Source organism: Scyliorhinus torazame, chromosome 2 (genome assembly GCF_047496885.1).
Source record: "Scyliorhinus torazame isolate Kashiwa2021f chromosome 2, sScyTor2.1, whole genome shotgun sequence".
NCBI classification, from domain to species: Eukaryota; Metazoa; Chordata; class Chondrichthyes; order Carcharhiniformes; family Scyliorhinidae; genus Scyliorhinus; species Scyliorhinus torazame.
The window spans coordinates 236,476,294-236,495,174 of NC_092708.1; positions in this window are offsets into that span (position 1 = coordinate 236,476,294).

Consider the following 18,881-nt stretch of genomic DNA (forward strand, 5'->3'; position numbering starts at 1 on the left):
CAGCAGTGCTAACCGCTGTGCCACCGTGCCACCAACACATGCCAATGGCAGGCACTAAAGATGGGGGTGATTCCTGGCCAGCCATTCGATGGAAAGAAATTAGAGCCTCGACTATCACCATTCCTAGCTTCATGCTACAACACGCATTTAAACGTGTATGTCCCTTGGAGGGCTGGTTGGCTTAGTTCGCTTGGCGGCCAGTCTGGTATCAGATTCATGCCAAGAATGTAGGGCTTGATCCCTGTTCTGGCTGGAGTGGATTGGCTTTATTATTTACTTTGTCTCATTGCCCTAAGCATGGTGGAGATCACGGCCCAATGGGTCGGATCTGTCTTTGTTCAGAGGACAGAAGAAAAAAAATCTGTGAAAGAGCAAGTTGTAGGAAACCTGAAAGAGCGATAGACTTAACAGATCAAAAAACCCTTCCCCATCCTGCAGTTCACGTCACTGAAATTGGAAGGAAGGAAAAAGTAAATAATAAAGCCAATGGCCTTTATCTAATCTTATCTTGATTATTCCTTGTATGTGTGCTATCTGCTTGAATTTAAAATATCTGCTGGGTCATTCTGGAGCAGGAAGACAGTTAATGGGAATGATGGTTTCACAGGGGCAAATTTAAGCTATCAGTTTACTTTGAATGATTAGTAACAGAAGTGCAAGTTATCCAAAGAAGTACGGAAATCCAATCACAGTTTGCAATACCAAATGCACCAGAAGTGGGGTAGATTATGGCCATGTTTTGCTGGATAAAATAGGTTAGATGTGTATGAATGAGATAATTCCATTCTCAGTAGTGCATATCAGTGAATGGGGTTTCAAAATCCTTACCTTGCTTATGTTTTAGTTGGCTATTAGAATTCTACTATGAGAATAACACAGCTATTCACATCACAGTATACTCAAACACAGATTTTTAATTCACATCTTTCTTTCAAACTGAAGGGATGCAATTTACTTGTGTTTGAACCTGGACCATGTGCAGTATTGCAGAATTTGGATCCCCCTGCAAATTCGCTGAGTGCCACAATCATTTAGAACATTTTGTTACTTCCCCGATTTTAGATGTTGGAACAAACACAACACGGTAGCACAGTGGTTAGCACTGCTGCTCCACAGCTCTAGGGTCCCAGGTTCGACTCCCGGCTTGGGTCATTGTCTGTGTTTCCTTCCACAAGTCCCAAAGATGTGCTGTTAGGTAATTTGGACATTCTGAATTCTCCCTCAGTGTACCCGAACAGGCGCCGGAGTGTGGCGACTAGGGGCTTTTCACAGTAACTTCATTGCAGTGTTAATGTCAGCCTACTTGTGACAATAAAGATTATTGTTATTATTATAAACTCAGAGCTCAGTTCGTCCCCAGTAAAACCAACAGCACCATTCGTCTTTCCACTTTAGAATGACTGATCCAATTAAATAAAAGAAAAAGTACTGCTAATGCAGGAACGTTCAGATGAAATCAGAAAGTGCTGGAAAAGCTCAGCAGCTCTGGCAGCATCTGTGGGGAGACAAACAGTGGACACAAACTCAGAGCTGAAGAGAGGGATAAATGAGATGGGGATGGAGCCTGTGGAGGGAAATAGAAGGCCAGTGATAGGTGGGCGTTCAGGAGAGATTTGACAAAGATGTTACGGACACAAGACAAAGGGAGTTAAAGATGAAGGCAGGTGCTAATACTGGCATAAAGATCAGAGAGCAGAATGTGTTGATACAAGGGTCAGCACTCTGTGAGAGCAAAACTTAAGAACAAATTACAGGCTGCTCTGTGGGGGTAAGACTTTGAAGAAATCAAAATGGAGGACGGAGTTCATTGTTTGACGTTGTTGAACTCAATGTTAAGTCCAGAATGTTATCTTCCTTGCCTTGTTCTCCTAGATAGCCAGATATGTAGTGTTGACAAAGAATATAAAACTAAGAAGTTTAAATCAAAACTAATGTATTGTACACTATTAAACTTGATTGGTTCGCACACTTTTACTGAGTAACAGATAATAAAATAATAGTACTGAATCTGTAATACAGTAATCAATATTCTCTCTAACTTATAAACTACACTATAACTCGACCTCATGCTATCCATCTACATTGAAATCTCCCTCAGCTTCTCTCTCAACTTCTCATCAGCTTCTCCCAGCATTCCTAGAGACCCAGCCTTATATATGATCATTTAGTCCCGCCATCTAGTGCTGAGTTACAGGTAGTCTCTCCTGTTAACTCTTTACTACACTTGTACTATACATATCATTACACAGAAGGTTGTAAAATGTCGAACTGGAAGATGAGGTGTTGTTCTGTCAGTTTGTGCTGAGCTTCACTAGGACACTGTCGCAGGTCGCGGATAGAAATGTGGGCTTGGGAGGAAGCTCAAACATTCCTCTGAATTTCCCTTCCGTTACTCCTACACTCATACACTTTCTTGTTAATGTGTTTGATGCAAAGACTCATGATATCCCAACTCTGAAGTCGATGCTCCCTACACCTAAAACCTGTGGATCTCTGACTGTGATCTTCCCTTTCTTCAGCACTCCAAAAGCATTAAAAATTCAAGATTGATCAGTATATCTTGATTTTCCACGCTATCTTGTTCTGCTGCAATGAATGGTTGTATAGTATCTGTAAAGTATCCCACAGTGCTTCTGTTTGACAAAAATCCAAGCAGCCAGAAACAGCTGTCCTACTGATAAAATGCAGAGGCTGCTTGTCCCCTTAAACCAAAAGAGATGCAGTGGACTTTCCGAAACAGATGGAGATCAGCTGCTGTTCTATTACATTTTAGCAATTGCAGCTTCAACAAAACCTGCACGTTTAAAATTGAAATACGTTGAATGAGGATCGGACAATCATAACAGGATGTAATTTGCACAGCATGATTTTGCATTTCTCCAATGTTTTAATGTAAAATGCCGACCAGCTACACAATTTCTCAGTTTGATTGTTCATGACTGGGGTTTGCAATATTCCATTTCCTACTTACCAGATCAATGGCCTAAGTATATCTCTGTAACATATTCTATACTTGGCATGATTGTTTAATCTGTCTGATACTTTGTTTTCCTCAAGGGTTACATTTCCGCATTTTGCTCTACTCCTGTGCCGTGTATCAGTTGGTACTCAGTTGGTACTCAGTTGGTAACACTCTTGCAATTGAATATTATGCATTCAAGACCCACTCCAACAATCTAGGCCGATACATCAGTACTGTACCGAGGAAAAGCTGCACTGTTGGAGGTGCCATCTTTCGGATTGTTAAGAATTGAGGAAAATTTAAATTAAAAAAATGAAATTGGGATGAAATAAAAAGGGGACTGATGAGTCCAGCTGTCTGAAGAGGTGTTTTGAGCATACCAGTGGGAAAAACAATTGTTTACCTATGTGACATGGGGGAAAACAATGGTGAATAGAAGAGGTGACTTCAAAGTGAAGAGATAAGGAAATAAGCACTTATAGGCGAAAAGCCAGGTCCACGCATTGGGTAACATCAAAGGGAAAGAATTACATAGCCACAGCATGACAACTGGAGAAAGGGACACATAGAGGCAGCTACCTTCATAGCTGCACCTGATTGTAGAAAGCAGACTCTCCCAAAAATAAGTTATTGCTGAAAGGCTGCTGCTTAAAATTCAAAACTCGAACAGAGAAGACTATTCCTTCACTGAAACTGAAGATGGCTTTCCCAATCGTGGAAAAATAGGTAACTATCTGCTGGATTGAGTTCATAGAGTTATATAATATTGTGTGCTGTATGGGAAAAGGGGCGTTTCTCAGAGTTCAGGAAATGTAGGTAGTTGGGAACAAAGGATACCATGTACAGCTATTAGTGCAGTTAAGTGTACTGTTGTGGTATACTATAGCCCATCTTGTCATCTGTTTTCTTCTAAGTTAATAAATATTTTTAATTAATTGATCCCAACAAGACTGGACTGTTCCTCCCTGGTTTGTGTATTTTTTCTCGCATTATATCAAATTGAAAATATACACCACTGAGAACCAATATTCCACCTTACCCTTCTGCGTTTTGGGATATCCTCGCATTTAACATCAGCGGGGTTCTTAACAGGATGAGGTGTTCAAATCAGGTTCTGTCTGCCCTCTCGAGTGGAGATAAAGATCATATGCCACTATTACAAAGAAGAGCAGGGTAGTTACCCCTGGTCCCTGCGCCCACAGTGGAGATTGGATGTTGGGTTATTGGTGGATGAGGAGGTGTGCAAGTGGGTGCGGGCTGCCATTCGGGGATATGTGGAGCTAAATGATACGGGGGAGGTCATGGCCGCCACACTGTGAGAGGCACTCAAGGCAGTGGTTTGGGGGAGGTTACTTTTTTATTTAAAAAAATTAAATTAAGAGTGTCCAATTATTTTTTTTAAATTAAGGGGCAATTCATCTACCCTACACATCTTTGGGTTGTGGGAGTGAGACCCACTCAGATACGTGGAGAATGTGCAAACCCTCACGGACAGTGGTCCAGGGCCAGGATCGAACCCGGGTCCTCAGCGCATGAGGCAGCAGTGCTAACCACTCCACCACCATGCCGCCCCAAGAGTTCGATAAAACGTTTGGGGCGAACCTGGGGCCACTGCTGGTGCGGGCGTTTAATGAAGCAAGAAAGAGGGAGGAACCCCCCCCTACACTGTCGCAGGCTGCCATCTCCCTGATATTAAGGAAGAATAAGGATCTAGAGCAGTGGCAAAGGTGTTGGCTGCACGAATCAAGCACTGTGTCCCAGACGTGATAGATGAAGATCAAACGGGTTTTATGAAGGAGAGACAGTTGTCGATGAATGTGAGCAGGCTACTCAATGTAATCATGATGCCTTCAGAGGGGCAAGAGGTGGAGGTAGTGGTGGTGATGGATACAAAGAAGGCGCTTGATCGAGTGGAGTGGGCGTATTTGCTAGAGGTGCTGGGACGGTTCGGGCATGGGTTTGCAGATTGGATCCGGTTGCTGTATAAGGCGATGAACTAAATGAGTTTGGGGTACTTCGGGCTGCATCGTGGGACGAGGCAGGGGTGCCTGCTCACCCCGTTGCTCTTTGTTTTGGCGATAGAGTGGTTGGCAATGGTGCTTAGGATGTCGAGGGACTGGAGAGGGATTGAGAGCTGGCGGGTAAGGGTGGGGGGGGGGGGGGGGGGGGTGCGGTGTTCAGCACAGGGTCTCATTGTATGCGGATGACTTGTTGTACATTTAGGATGTGGTGGGTAATATTGGAGGCATCATGGGGATCCTCAGGGAGTATGCCCGGTTCTCGGGATGCAAGTTGAATATGGGGGAGAAGCGAGGTATTTCTGATAGAGACTAGAGGGCAGGAAAGGAGGCTAGCGGAGTTGCCGTGTAGAGTGGTGGGGGTGAGTATTAGATACTTGAGGATCTAGGTAGCGCCGGGCTGGGCGCAGTTGCACAGTCTGAACCTGGCTCGGTTGGTGGAGCAAATGAAGTCGGATGTGCTGTCTCTGGCAGGGCGGGTGCAGGCAGTAAAAATGACAGTGTTTTCAAGGTTTTTGTTTGTGTTTCAGAACCTCCCCATCTTTGTTCCCAAGTCATTTTTAAAAAGGTTAATGCGCTGATCTCTGGATTTGTGTGGACGGGGAAGACCCTGTGGGTTAGGAAGGCGTTTGTGAAGCGGGGGTGAGGGTGGGGGGTGGTGGCTGGCGTTGCTGAATAACATAAATACTACTGGGCGGCGAATATCGCTATGGTTAGGAAGTAGACTGTGGGGGAAGGGTCGGCGTGAGGATGGATGGACACAGCGTTGCGTAGGGGGACATGTTTAAGGGCTTTGTTGCCTCTACAGTTCTCGCCGGCCAGTGGTGGTGTCGATGATAAGGGTGTGGGGGCAGTGGAGGCAGCATTAGGGGCTGGAGGGTGCCTTGGTGTGGGCACCGATAACCATAGGTGTGCGTCAGCTGGGCTGGACGCGAGGTTTCAGGAAGGCGGCAGGCAGGGATTGAGCGCTTTGACGATCTGTTTATAGGGGCCATATTTGTGAAGTTGGAGGACCTGGAGGAAGAGTTTGAGTTGCCCAGTGGGAAATGGCTTTAGGTACCTGCAGGTTCAGGACTTTGTTAGGAGAAAGGTGCCATCCTTTCCTGGACTGCCGCCCCTGGGGTTGCAGGACAAGGTGCTGTCGAGGGACGAGATACGGGGCGGGAAGCTGTTAGATGTCTGCAAGGAGGTGATGGAATGGGACGGAGCCCTGGTGGGGGACATTAAGAGCAAGTGGGAGGAGGAGCTGGGAGGAAAGGTGGGGTCCAGACATGGGCAGAGGCCTTGCATAGGGTGAACTCGTCCTCATTGTGTACGTAGTCTCATCCAGTTCAAGGTGGCTCACAGGGCGCATTTGACGGTGGCGAGGATGAGTAGGTTCTTTGAGGGGGTGGAGGATAGGTGTGGGTGGTGCGAGGGGGGGGGACGTCCACATGTTCTGGGCGTGTCCAAGGCTAAGGGGGTTCTGGCAGGGGTTCTCGGACGTGATGTTCGAGGTGCTGGGGCTGGAGATGGTCCCAAATCCAGAGATGGTGATATTTGGGGTGTTGGAAGACCCGGGAGTCCAGGGGGTGAAAGAGATCGATGTTTTGGCCTTTGCCTCCCTGATATCCTGGAGACGGATCTTGCTCGGGTGCCCGGGACTGAGAGCCGCCGAAAGCGGGGGCGTGGGTGAGTGACCTGGCGGAATTCCTTGGGTCGGGGAAGGTTATGTTCGTCTTGAGGGGATCCGGGGATTAGATTCATCCGGATGTGGAAGCCATTTATTGATTTCTTTAAAAAGGTTTGAGAGGTCACCAAGATGTGTGTGCGTGTGTGTGTATATGTGTGTGTGTGTGTGTGTGGGGGGGGGGGGGGGGGGGGGGTGTTTGTGCGTAAGACGGTCAAGATGGGGAAGGCGGGATATGAGGAGGGGGTGGCATCAGGGTACAGGGTGTTGGTTTATTCAAAGTTGGTTGTTTATAACAGAAAATAACCCCTCCCCCATGGGTTATTCTCTCTTCCCACTTCTTCCATCGGGCAGGAGATACAAAAGTCTGAGAACTCGCACTAACAAATTCAAAAGCAGCTTCTTACCTGCAGTTTTTTTTTAGAAACTATTTTAGCGAGGCATTTCTAATTTTAACAATTTTCAACATCAAATGTCAACAAAAACAAAACAATAAACCCAACAAACCACCCCCCCCCGAGCACAAACCCCAGCCAACATGGCTGACACAAACGATGCCACCTTCCCCAGCCACCCGTCCGTTGGTTCTCCTGTCCTTAATCGTCACTCCCATGCCTCCCCTTTCCCCCCCTGCTGACAGCTTAATATTTCTCAAAGAAATCGATGAACAGCTCCCACCTCCGAGCAAACCCCTGTAACGAACCCCTCAAGGCGAATTTAATTTTCCCAAGTCTGAGAAACCCCACCATGTCACTGACCCATACCCCCAACTTCGGGGGTTCTGAGTCCCTCCATCCGAGTAAGATCTGTGTCCGGGCCACTTGGGAGCCAAAGGTCAGAACATCGGCGTCTCTCACCCCCTGGGCTCCCCGGATCTTCCAGCACACCAAAGATCGCCACCTCTGGACTCGGCATCACCCTCACTTGTAAGATCTCTGACATGACGTTAGCAAACTCCTGCCAGAAATCCCTCAGCCTCAGAAACGGCCAAAACATATGGACGTGGTTCGCAGGACCCCTAGCACAGAGCCCACACCTATCCTCCACCTCCTCAAAGAACCTGCTCATCTAGGCCGCAGTCATGTGAGCCCTGTGGACCACCTTAAACTGTATCAGGCTGAGCCTGGCGCACGACAAGGGTGCATTAGCTCTCCTCAGGGGCTCCTCCCATAACTCGGCCTCCAACTCCCCTCCCAGCTCTTCTTCACACGTTCTCTTCACCTCCCCGATCGGGGCCCTCTCCCACTCCATCGCCTCCTTATAGATCTCTGAGACCTTCCCCTCCCCCACTCCTGTTCTCGACACCACCTTATCCTGTAGCCCCTGGGAGCAGGTGCGGGAAGATCAAAATCTGCCTCCGCACAAAATCCCTCACCTGCAGATACCGGGACCCAGTCCCCTTGGCAACTCAAACTCCTCCTCCAGCTCCTCCAGGCTCGGATTTGGATTTGAATTTTGTTTAGTGTCACGTGTACCGAAGTACAGTGAAAAATATTTTTCTGCGAGCAGCTCAACAGATCATCAAGTACATGAAAAGAAAAGAAAATACATAACAGGGCAACACAAGGTACACAATGTAACTAGATAACACCGGCACGGGTGAAACATACAGGGTTGTAGTGTTAATCACGTCAGTCCATAAGAGAGTCGTTTAGAGTCTGGTAACAGCGGGGAAGAAGCTGTTTTTGTGTCTGTTCGTGCGTGTTCTCAGACTTTTGTATCTCCTGCCCGATGGAAGAAGCTGGAAGTGTGAGTAAGCCGGGTGGGAGGGATCTTTGGTTATGCTGCCCGCTTTCCCCAGGCAGCGGGAGGTGTAGATGGAGTCAATGGATGAGAGGCAGGTTTGTGTGGTGGACTGGGCTGTGTTCACGACGCTCTGAAGTTTCTTGTGGTCTTGGGCTGAGCAGTTGCCATACCAGGCTGTGATGCAGCCAGATAGGATGCTTTCTATGGTGCATCTGTAAAAGTTGTTAAGAATTCATGTGGACATGCCGAATTTCCTTAGTTTCCTGAGGAAGTATACACTATTGTGCTTTCTTAGTGGTAGCTTCGACGTGGGTGGACTAGGATAGATTTTGGAGATGTGTACCCTTAGGAATTTGAAGCTGCTATCCATCTCCACCTCGGCCCCGTTGATGCTGACAGGGGTGTGTACAGTACTTTGCTTCCTGAAGTCAATGACCAGCTCTTTAGTTTTGCTGGCATTGAGGAATAGATTGTTGTCGCTGCACCACTAGGCTCTCTATCTCCCGCCTGTATTCTGACTCATCGTTATTCGAGATCTGGCCCACTATGGTCGTATCGTCAGCAAACGTGTAGATGGAGTTGGAACCAAATTTTGCCACGCAGTCATGTGTGTATAGGGAGTATAGTAGGAGGCTAAGTATGCAGCCTTGCGGGGCCCCGGTATTGAGGACTATTGTGGGGGAGGTATTGTTGTTTACTCTTACTGATTGTGGTCTGTGGGTCAGAAAGTCGAGGATCCAGTTGCAGAGTGAAGAGCCAAGTCCTAGGTTTTGGAGCTTTGATATGAGCTTGGCTGGGATTATGGTGTTGAAGGCAGAACTGTAGTCAATAAATAGGAGTCTGATGTAGGAGTAATTGTTGTCGAGATGCTCTATGGATGAGTGTCGGGCCAAGGAGATGGCGTCCGCTGTGGACTGTTTGCGACGGTATGCGAATTGCAGTGGATCAAAGCGTTCTGGGAGTATGGAGGCTCGGGAAACCCACATCAATAAAGAGATCCCCGAATCTCTCGATCTCTGCCCACTGCCACCTCCGTCCAGCCCCCCTGGAGCGAACTAGTTCTTACCCACTGTTACCAAACTCCTGAATGACCATCTTATGAACTGAATTAATCTCTTTACACATCTTTTCTACATAAAGTACTGCACTCTGTATGCTCACCCATTGCCTGTGTCTATTTATTTACATTGTGTATTTATGTGTGTCCTATTTTTTTTTCATGTATGATCTGTCTGGACTACATGCAGAACAATACTTTGCACTGTATCTTAATACATGTGACAATAAAACAAATCCAATCCAATATGAAAATACCTTGAATAAAAATATTTTTTAAAAAATAAATAAAATGACCAATTCACATCCATTTCCTGAATGGTAATAAAAACTGTTCAGCCTATCATTAATGCTGGGGTAGATAGCCCCATTAGGAACAAATGTGTATAATTTTACATTTGCTGCGTGCACTCAACTTTGATAGGAAATTAACTAATTATGTTTTGTTTGACAAAGGACAATGTTGTAGAGACATTGACGACATTCAATGTTGAAGCCTGATCATTATCAATTGATATAACAGCAATGGCAATATTCAAGAGTACACATCCAGACCAGCCAGCAACAATGAATCAAATTAGTGGACAGCGAACAAAGAAATACAAAGATATTGCATGCCCAATATCTGAGAGTAATAGTTCATTTCACTTCAACCAGCATGCGGGCCCTTTCGATGTTTTAAAAATTTGTTTGAGCACCAAAGCATTTAAAAAAAAACTTAAAGCACCCAATTTTGTTTGCCCTATTAAGGGCCAATCCACCTACCCTGCACATCTTTGGGTTGTGGAGGTGAGACCCAAGTGACGCACAACTCGCGAAAAGCCATCCTTCCCTTCGAGATCGTGGGCTCGTCGAAGGACTCTCTGCTAGGCGCACAGGCGTGCAAACTCCTAAACCTCGTTCAACGAGTACACTCTCTCTCTCCAGAGGACACGAATGCCTTCCAGGATGCGGACTTCAGGGCGTAACTCAATGCCATCATCGACTAGCACCGTGAAGTTTTCGAAGGCATGGGCACGCTTCCATACACTTACAAAATCCTGCTCAACCTGTGGTTCATGCACCTCACAGAGTCCCAGCACCCCTCAAGGATTGCCTCAAGCAGCAGCTGCAGGACCTCCAGGACCATGGAGTGCTCTCCAGAGTGACGGAAACAACCGACTGGGTCAGTTCCATGATGTGCGTAAAGAAGCCTTCCAGCGAGCTCCGGATCTGCATTGACCCAAAGGATCTGAATCGCAACATAGTGAGGGAGCATTACCCTATCCCCAAGCGCGAGGAGATCACGTGCGAGATGGCTCGGGCCAACATCTTCACCAAACTTGACGCCTCGAAAGGATTCTGGCAAATTCAACTAGATAGGTTCAGCAGAAAGCTGTGTACCTTTAATACCCCGTTTGGCAGATACTGCTACAACAGGATGCCGTTTGGGACTATATCGGCATCAGAGGTATTCCATCGGATCATGGAGCAAATGATGAAGGGCATTGAGGGTGTGCGCGTCTATGGTGACGACATCATCATTTGCTCCACCACCCCGCAGGAGCATATCAGTCGCCTCCAGCGCGTTTTCAAACGAATACGGGACCAAGGCCTTCGCCTCAACAGAGCCAAATGTTCCTTCGGCCAGACGGAACTCAAGTTCCTAGGGGACCACATCTCCCGGTTGGGTGTGCGGCCGGATACGGACAAGGTGGCAGCCATCACGGCCATGCAGAAGCCAGCGGATAAGAAGGCGGTCCTCCGATTTTTGGGCTTGGTCAACTTCCTGGGGAAGTTCATCCCCAACCTTGCCTCCCATACCACAGCTCTCCGGAACCTGGTCAGGAAGACGATAGACTTCCAATGGCTTCCCGCCCACAAGCGCAAATGGGAGGAGCTTAAGACCAAGCTTACCACGGTCCCGGTATTGGCATTTTTTGATCCCACGATAGGAAACAAAAATTTCAACGGATGCCAGCCAATCCGGCATTGGGGAGGTGCTCCTGCAACGCGATGAGGCCTCATCATGGGCCCCGGTTGCATATGCGGCACGTGCCATGACCCCCACGGAACAGCGCTACACGCAGATCACAAAGGAGTGCCTGGGCCTGTTGACTGGGGTCGACAAATTTCATGATTACGTGTATTGTCTCCCCCAATTCACTGTCGAGACCGACCATCGCCCGCTGGTCAACATTATACAAAAAGAACTGAATGATATGACCCCTCACCTCCAGCACATTCTGCTTAAACTCCGGCGGTACGATTTCCTGCTCCTGTACACCCCGGGCAAGGACCTGATCATAGCCAATGCTCTGTCCAGGACAGTCAACACCCTGTGTGACCCAGAGGGGTTCGTCTGCCAGGTTGACGCCCATGTGGCCTTCACGGCCTCCAATCTGCCGGCCATGGATGAACGCCTTATCCACATTCGCCGCGAGACTGCGGCTGACCCCCTACTACAGCGTTTCATGCGCCACATGACGGACGGGTGGCTCAAGGGCCAATGCCCGCAGTTCTACAATATCGGAGACGATCTGGCAGTAGTCGATGGTGTCCTCCTGAAGCTGGACCGCATCGTGATCCCGCACAGCATGTGCCAGCTGGTTTTGGAACAGCTACACGAGGGCCATCTTGGCGTGGAGAAGTGCCAACAGAGGGCCCGAGAGGCTGTGTACTGGCCCGGCATCAATGAGGACATCGCCAACACAATGATCAACTGCCCCACCTGTCAGCGGTTCCAGCCGGCCCAACCACGTGAGACCCTACAGCCCCATGAGCTGGTCACGTCCCCTTGGTCTAAGGTAGGCGTTGACCTGTTCCATGTGCTCGGCAGGGACTATGTTATGATTGTAGACTATTTTTCGAACTACCTGGAGGTCGTACGCCTGCACGACATCACATCATCGGCGGTCATCTGTGCCTGCAAGGAGACCTTTGCTCGTCACGGCATCCCACTCACTGTGATGTCGGACAATGGCTCCTGCTTCGCGAGCCAGGAATGATCCAACTTTGCCAGCAGGTACAACATTGTGCATGTGACATCCAGTCCCCTGCACCCCCAATCCAATGGCAAAGTGGAAAAGGGCGTCCACATCGTCAAACGGCTCCTCTGCAAGGCTGCCGATGCAGGATCCGACTTCTACCTCGCCTTGCTGGCCTATCGTTCGGCTCCACTCTCCACGGGCCTGTCGGCAGCCCAGCTGCTCATGGGTCGCACCCTCAGGACCACGGTGCCGTCCATTCACGTCCCAGACCTCGACCACGTTCAGGTCCTTTGGCGGATGCAACAGTCTCGTGCACAACACAAGGCGGCGCATGACGCTCGGGCGACTGATCTCCCTGCTCCGGTGCCGGATGACAACGTCCGCATCCATCTTACGGAGGGTGGCTGGTCTGCAACTGCTGTGGTTCTTCGGCAGGTGTCTCCCCGCTCGTTCCTGGTTCGTCTACCAGATGGTTCCATTCGCCGCCGCAATCGGCGTGCTCTTCGTCTCGATCCATGCTCGCTACGTGATCCTCCACCAGTGCCACGCCCTCCTGTTGTCCCCATCCTGGACTATGTGGAGATTCCGAATACTCTGCATCCTCCTCACTCTGCCGTGGCCCAGCCCGTTCCTCAGCCGGTGGCTTCTGACCCACCATTGAGGCGGTCAACCAGAATTCGTCGCCCACCTCAGAGACTTGACTTATGAGTTTTACAATGTTGGACTCTTTGATCTGTTCTGTTATCCTGTTTCATCGTTCCAGTAGTTTGTATATAATGTTCATTTCGTTGTTGGTGTGACACCCTATTTCTCTGCACCAGTCACCTTCCCGTGTAAATAGATTAGCCTCATGTACATAGTCCTGTAAATAACACGCACACACATAGTCAGGTACATTCACTGCACGATATTTATTGTCACGCAGGCACATGTTCTTTATATAAAAGGGGATGTCATAATATACACCAGTATATTATGGTGCAGACACACGCAAACACACTGATGGACATGCAGTGGGACCAATCAGCATACACAACACCGCAGCCAATCACCAGTGAGAGCACACGCACTCTAAAGACAGGGGACAGGAGAGTTCCCGCTAATTCTAGTAGCAGCCAGCTCGGAGCACAAAGCTCACAGCCTGCAACACAGACATTCACCATGTGCTGAGTGCATCACCTGGTTAGGACTAGGCAAAGGTCAACAGTTAAAGCTGGTATTGCACTTACCCACAGTTCAAGTATGTTAATATATGTAACCTTATAATAAAATAGAGTTGCACCACTTCAAGTGTTGGTGACCTGTTTGTGATCCAGAACACCCAACACATCAGGAACAAAGAACAAGAAGTTGATCAAGGTCCTCTTGGATGAAGTTAAATTGTGGCCCAGCGACAACAATCTATCCCTCAATCCAGCAAAACGAAAGAGCTGGTCATTGACTTCAGAAAGCAAAGCACTGTGCACGCCCCTGTCAGCATCAACGGGGCCGAGGTGGAGATGGTAAGCAGTTTCAAATTTCTAGGGGTACACATCTCCAAAAATCTGTCCTGATCCACCCACGTCGACGCCACCACCAAGAAAGCACAACATTGCGTATACTTCCTCAGGAAACTAAGGAAATTCGGCATGCCCACATTAAGTCTTACCAACTTTTACAGATGCACCATAGAAAGCATCCTATCTGGCTGCATCACAGTCTGGTATGGCAACTGCTCGGCCCAAGACCGCAAGAAACTTCAGAGAGTCGTGAATACAGCCCAGTCGAGAACACAAACCTGCATCCCATCCATTGACTCCATCTACGCCTCCCGCTGCCTGGGGAAAGCGGGCAGTATAATCAAAGATCCCTCCCACCTGGCTTACTCACTCTTCCAACTTCTTCCATTGAGCAGGAGATACAAAGGTCTGAGAACACGCATGAACAGACTCAAAAAACAGCTTCTTCCCTGCTGTTACCAGATGCCTAAATGACCTTCTTATGGACTGACCTGATTAACACTACACCCCTGTATACTTCACCCAATGCCGGTATTATGTAGTTACATTGTATACCTTGTGTTGCCCTATTATGGATTTTCTTTTAGTTCCTTTTATTTTCATGTACTGAATGATCTGTTGAGCTGCTCGCAGAAAAATACTTTTCACTGTACCTCGGTGCACGTGACACTAAACAAAAAAATCCAATTAAAAAGCAGAGAAAGTGTTCTGAGTTAAAGAGACACCTGCAGTAACCAGACTTAAAGTGGGAAACGGGACATCAGAGGTAAATCAAAATATTGGTTGAATGGAGAGCAGTGGTGTTCTTTTCTCGTGGCTGGGGACCTGTGAGAGATTGGGTGGAAGCTTGCATTCGTGTGGTAATTCAAGGAAGAAGAATATGAAAAAGAGGGATTGAAATCCTGGTTGTGGATCCATGTTGAAGGCATCCAAGAGAAAGTATTATGTGGGGGACGATTCAAGGTTTTTTTTCCAAGAGTGGAATTTGGAAAGTTCATGTGGAAGTCAGAGTTCCAGTGAGATCAGTTGGTTCACAGTGTGATGAGCATCTGGGGGGATTTGCTGAGAAGTTCACAGAAGTTGTTTTGGGTGGCATCTGTCACTTGGTTTCAGAATGGGGTGTGTCTGACACAGTTGGCCTCTTGGTTTACGTGGACTGTGTACTTACCAAGAACATTAGATATGTCACAATACCTTGTGCTAGTGTGCAATCAATTTTTATTTTTTGTTAATGGGACATTTATTGCTCATCCTGCAGTTAAGAGTCAACCACATAGGGCAGCATGGTGGTGCTGTGGTTCGCACTGCTGCCTCACGGCGCCGAGGTCCCAGGTACGATTCCGGCTCTGGGTCACAGTCTGTGTGAAGTTTGCACATTCTCCCCGTGATGGCGTGGGTTTTGCCCCCACAAGCCAAATATGTGCAAGCTAGGTGGAATGGCCAGGCTAAATTGCCCCTTAATTGCAAAAAATGAATTGGGTACTCTAAATTTAGAAAAGAAAAAAGACCACATTGCTGTGGATCTGGAATCACATATAGGCCGGGCCAGGTAAGGATGGCAGGTTTCCTTCCCTAAAAGACATTAGTGAACCAGATGGATTTTTATGACAATCGACAATGGTTTCATGGTCAGCGCTAACTTTTAATTCCAGATTTTTATTGAATTAAAATTTCAACATCTGTAGTGGCGGGATTTGAACCTGGGAAGTAGTACTCTGGGTCTCTGGATTACTAGTCCAGTGATAATACCGCTACACCACCGCCTCCCCTAAATTCCAGCCTCACTTGACCCCAAATAGAAACACAAGTGAAATTAGATGTTATTTTAAAATACCATAGGACTTTCGAGGAGCCCAATAAATGCTATCACCAGGTTGGTAAATTTAACACAAATAACCTTTTATTATTTAACAGTAATATAATTATACTGATAAAAATGTAACTGCTGACCTAATACTCCTTACCCAACACCCCCCTTCCTTTCCAACTCGCCCCACTCTATACAAACACACAACATAGAGGGAAAAGGTGGTGGAGAGATAAGAAAAAATGATGAAAAAGTAAAAAGGATAAAAGATCTCCGATGCACCTGATGGTTTTCAGCTAAAGGTCGGAATTCTATGACTGCAGGAATTCTCTGTTCCCGCCGACAGTACTCTCCCGCCCGTGGGTTGCCCAATGTCATGGGGTGGCTTCAATGGGAAATCCTATTGACCAGCGGCAGGAAGAGAGAATTTCGCCACCAGTGAACGTCACACCACCAAGAAACGCATGGCTGGGAGGCCGGAGAATTCCGCGCAAAGTCTTTTAGGAGTTCAAGCTTTCGCATCAATGCTTCTTCCATCTAAGCTTGAGGGGGTTTTTTCTGGCAAGGCTGTCAACTTTCTTTGTAGATCATTTCAAACATATAGTAAAGAGGTGCCAGGCACTCTCTGGTTCTGGAATAATAAAGCAGTCCTTTACTTCAGTAGTGAGAGAGCTCCTACTTCCTTTAAGGTCTAAGCGTTTCTGCCCAACTCGCACAGAAACATCTGCAGGAACCAATCACTGACTGTTGTCAGCCAGAACACTGTCCCTGGCCAACCCACAGGTTGCTTGCCAGCCAATCAAACCGACTTCCTCCAAAGTTGGTTCTTAGGTTTCCCTCAGTGCCGACTCGTCTGCATTCTCCTCACTAAAAAATAAATCCTGGAACGCACTGTTCTGACGAACAGGTTGCCTCAGCTTAAGTCCACTGCTTAAAGGCGCATTCCAATTATGAGTCCACCGTCCAAAAATAATTAAAACAAAAATGGAAACAAAGGGAAATCAAAAGATAATAAGAAAAATTGTAATTTGTGTTACACTGATAAATCTATGTATACCTGTAACGATATAGGTGGTGTTGGAAAATATTGTACTATCGTCAATCTTCAATTTAATTTATGTTTTATTCTTTTTAAAAAAAGATAATTGGCAGTCCTGTGGTAATGTCACTGAGCTCGTAATACAGAGGCCCAGTCTAATGCTCTGAGGACATGAATTCAAACCCATCGTGGCAGTTGGTGGAATTTAAATTTGATTAATAAATCTGGAATTGAAAGCTGGTCTCAGTAATGAAATTATCGATTCTCGGAAAGACCCATCTGGTTCACTAATGCCTTTTTAGGAAGGAAACCTGCCATCCTTACTCAGCCGAGCCTACATATACCTACAGCAATGTGGGTGACACTTAACTGTCCTCTGGCAGCACGGTAGTACAGTGGTTAGAACTGTTGCTTCGGTTGCTTCACAGCGCCAAGGCCCCAGGTTCGATTCCCGGCTTGGGTGACCCACTGTCTGTGCGGGTCTGCATGTTCTCCCTGTGTCTGTGTGGGTTTCCTCCGGGTGCTCCAGTTCCCTCCCACAAGTCCCGAAAGACATGCTGTTAGGTGAATTGGACATTCTGAATTCTCCTTCAGTGTACCTGAACAGGTGCCGGAATGTGGTGACTAGGGGCGTTTCACAGTAACTTCTGTAGTAATAATCAGGTTTGAAGAACCATTAAATTGGATAACTTAAATTAAAGAATTGGGCACTTTAAAAACCAGTCTGCAGAAGCCTGCAGAATCCGAATATACAGAACTCAGACCAGCTGCCGGGGCAGGTTTAAAGCAGCCCCTGAATAACCCATCAAATAATTATCACTGCGACTTGAGATTCACTGGCCTATTGCCCACAGTTCCTGTTATCCTATCAAGCGATAGTCGCTCCTACTTAAGATGCGTTGGCCTATTGCCCACAGTTCCCAAGCAATCCATCAGCCCATCAAGCAATCATCGCTCCTCCCAGGGCGGGCTCAGGTACCCTGTCAACAGGTCATCAACCAGACCATTGGGCACTGAGACCCTGCCTCCTGTACCCCATTGGCCAAAGGCCAAGGGCAGGTGGAGAAAGGAGGTGGGTAGCAATCGGGGGATTAAAAAATAGGCATTGCAGACATCTAGAGAAAAGGACTGGAAGCTAAGTTTGGAGAGAAAGGACTGGTAGCTAAGACTGAAAGCAAAAGACTCAAGGTAAAAGGCTCGATGCAAAAGACTTGAAGCAAAGACTCGAAGCAAAGACTCGAAGCTTGGTGTGTGAGGTGACCTTGACCAGACCAGAAGGAAGCAAGCAAGGAACAGCCAGTGAGAATCACCTTTACAAAGAGGAACCAGAGGGCCTCCAGGGATCGGATCTGCAGCTTACCAAACCACCTTTATGGGAAGTATAGTCAAATCCTGGATGTTTCTTGTCTGTATAGTGGGTAATTTATGGGTTAACTATATTCAATCAAGTGTGTTGTATTATATCTGTGTCCTACTTTATTCTACTCTGAAATAAAAACACCTAGGTAACTTTAATTAAAGAGCTGGTTGAAGTGTCTGAATTAGACACATACAACACTTCATTGCAGTGTTAATGTAAACCTACTTGTGAGAATAAAGATTATTATTATAAATGTTCAGTTCAAAGGCATTTGGGGATGGGCTTTTCCAGTGACATCCACATCCCAGAAAAAAAAATGGCTGACCTTTTTGCAGGTTCTGCTGGCCTTCCCATCTATGCATTATGAAGGACGTTGCCCATTATCGCTCTCAGCAGGGTAATTGAAATGTTGTAGGTGAACTCAAAACCCTGGGAGGACCACCCTGAGATCGGCACACAATTTGGAAAGTACTGACACTGCCCTTCAGGGTCCTCAATTTGTTACCTCGCCTGACTGCGCTCAACACACCCTCCCCCCCACCAACATACTTGACGGCGCCAGGCCCTTCCCACTTAACTTCTCAATGACCACTTTAGCTTGAATGACATAATTTGAACATTTTTACATTGATGAGTATTCATGATGTGTAAACGTATTACTAGCATGAATCCACCACAGGCTTAACATACCCCATTGACTTTTACTCTGCATCTCAATCCGCCGGTGGGAAATTATTTTGACAAAATAATTGCAGA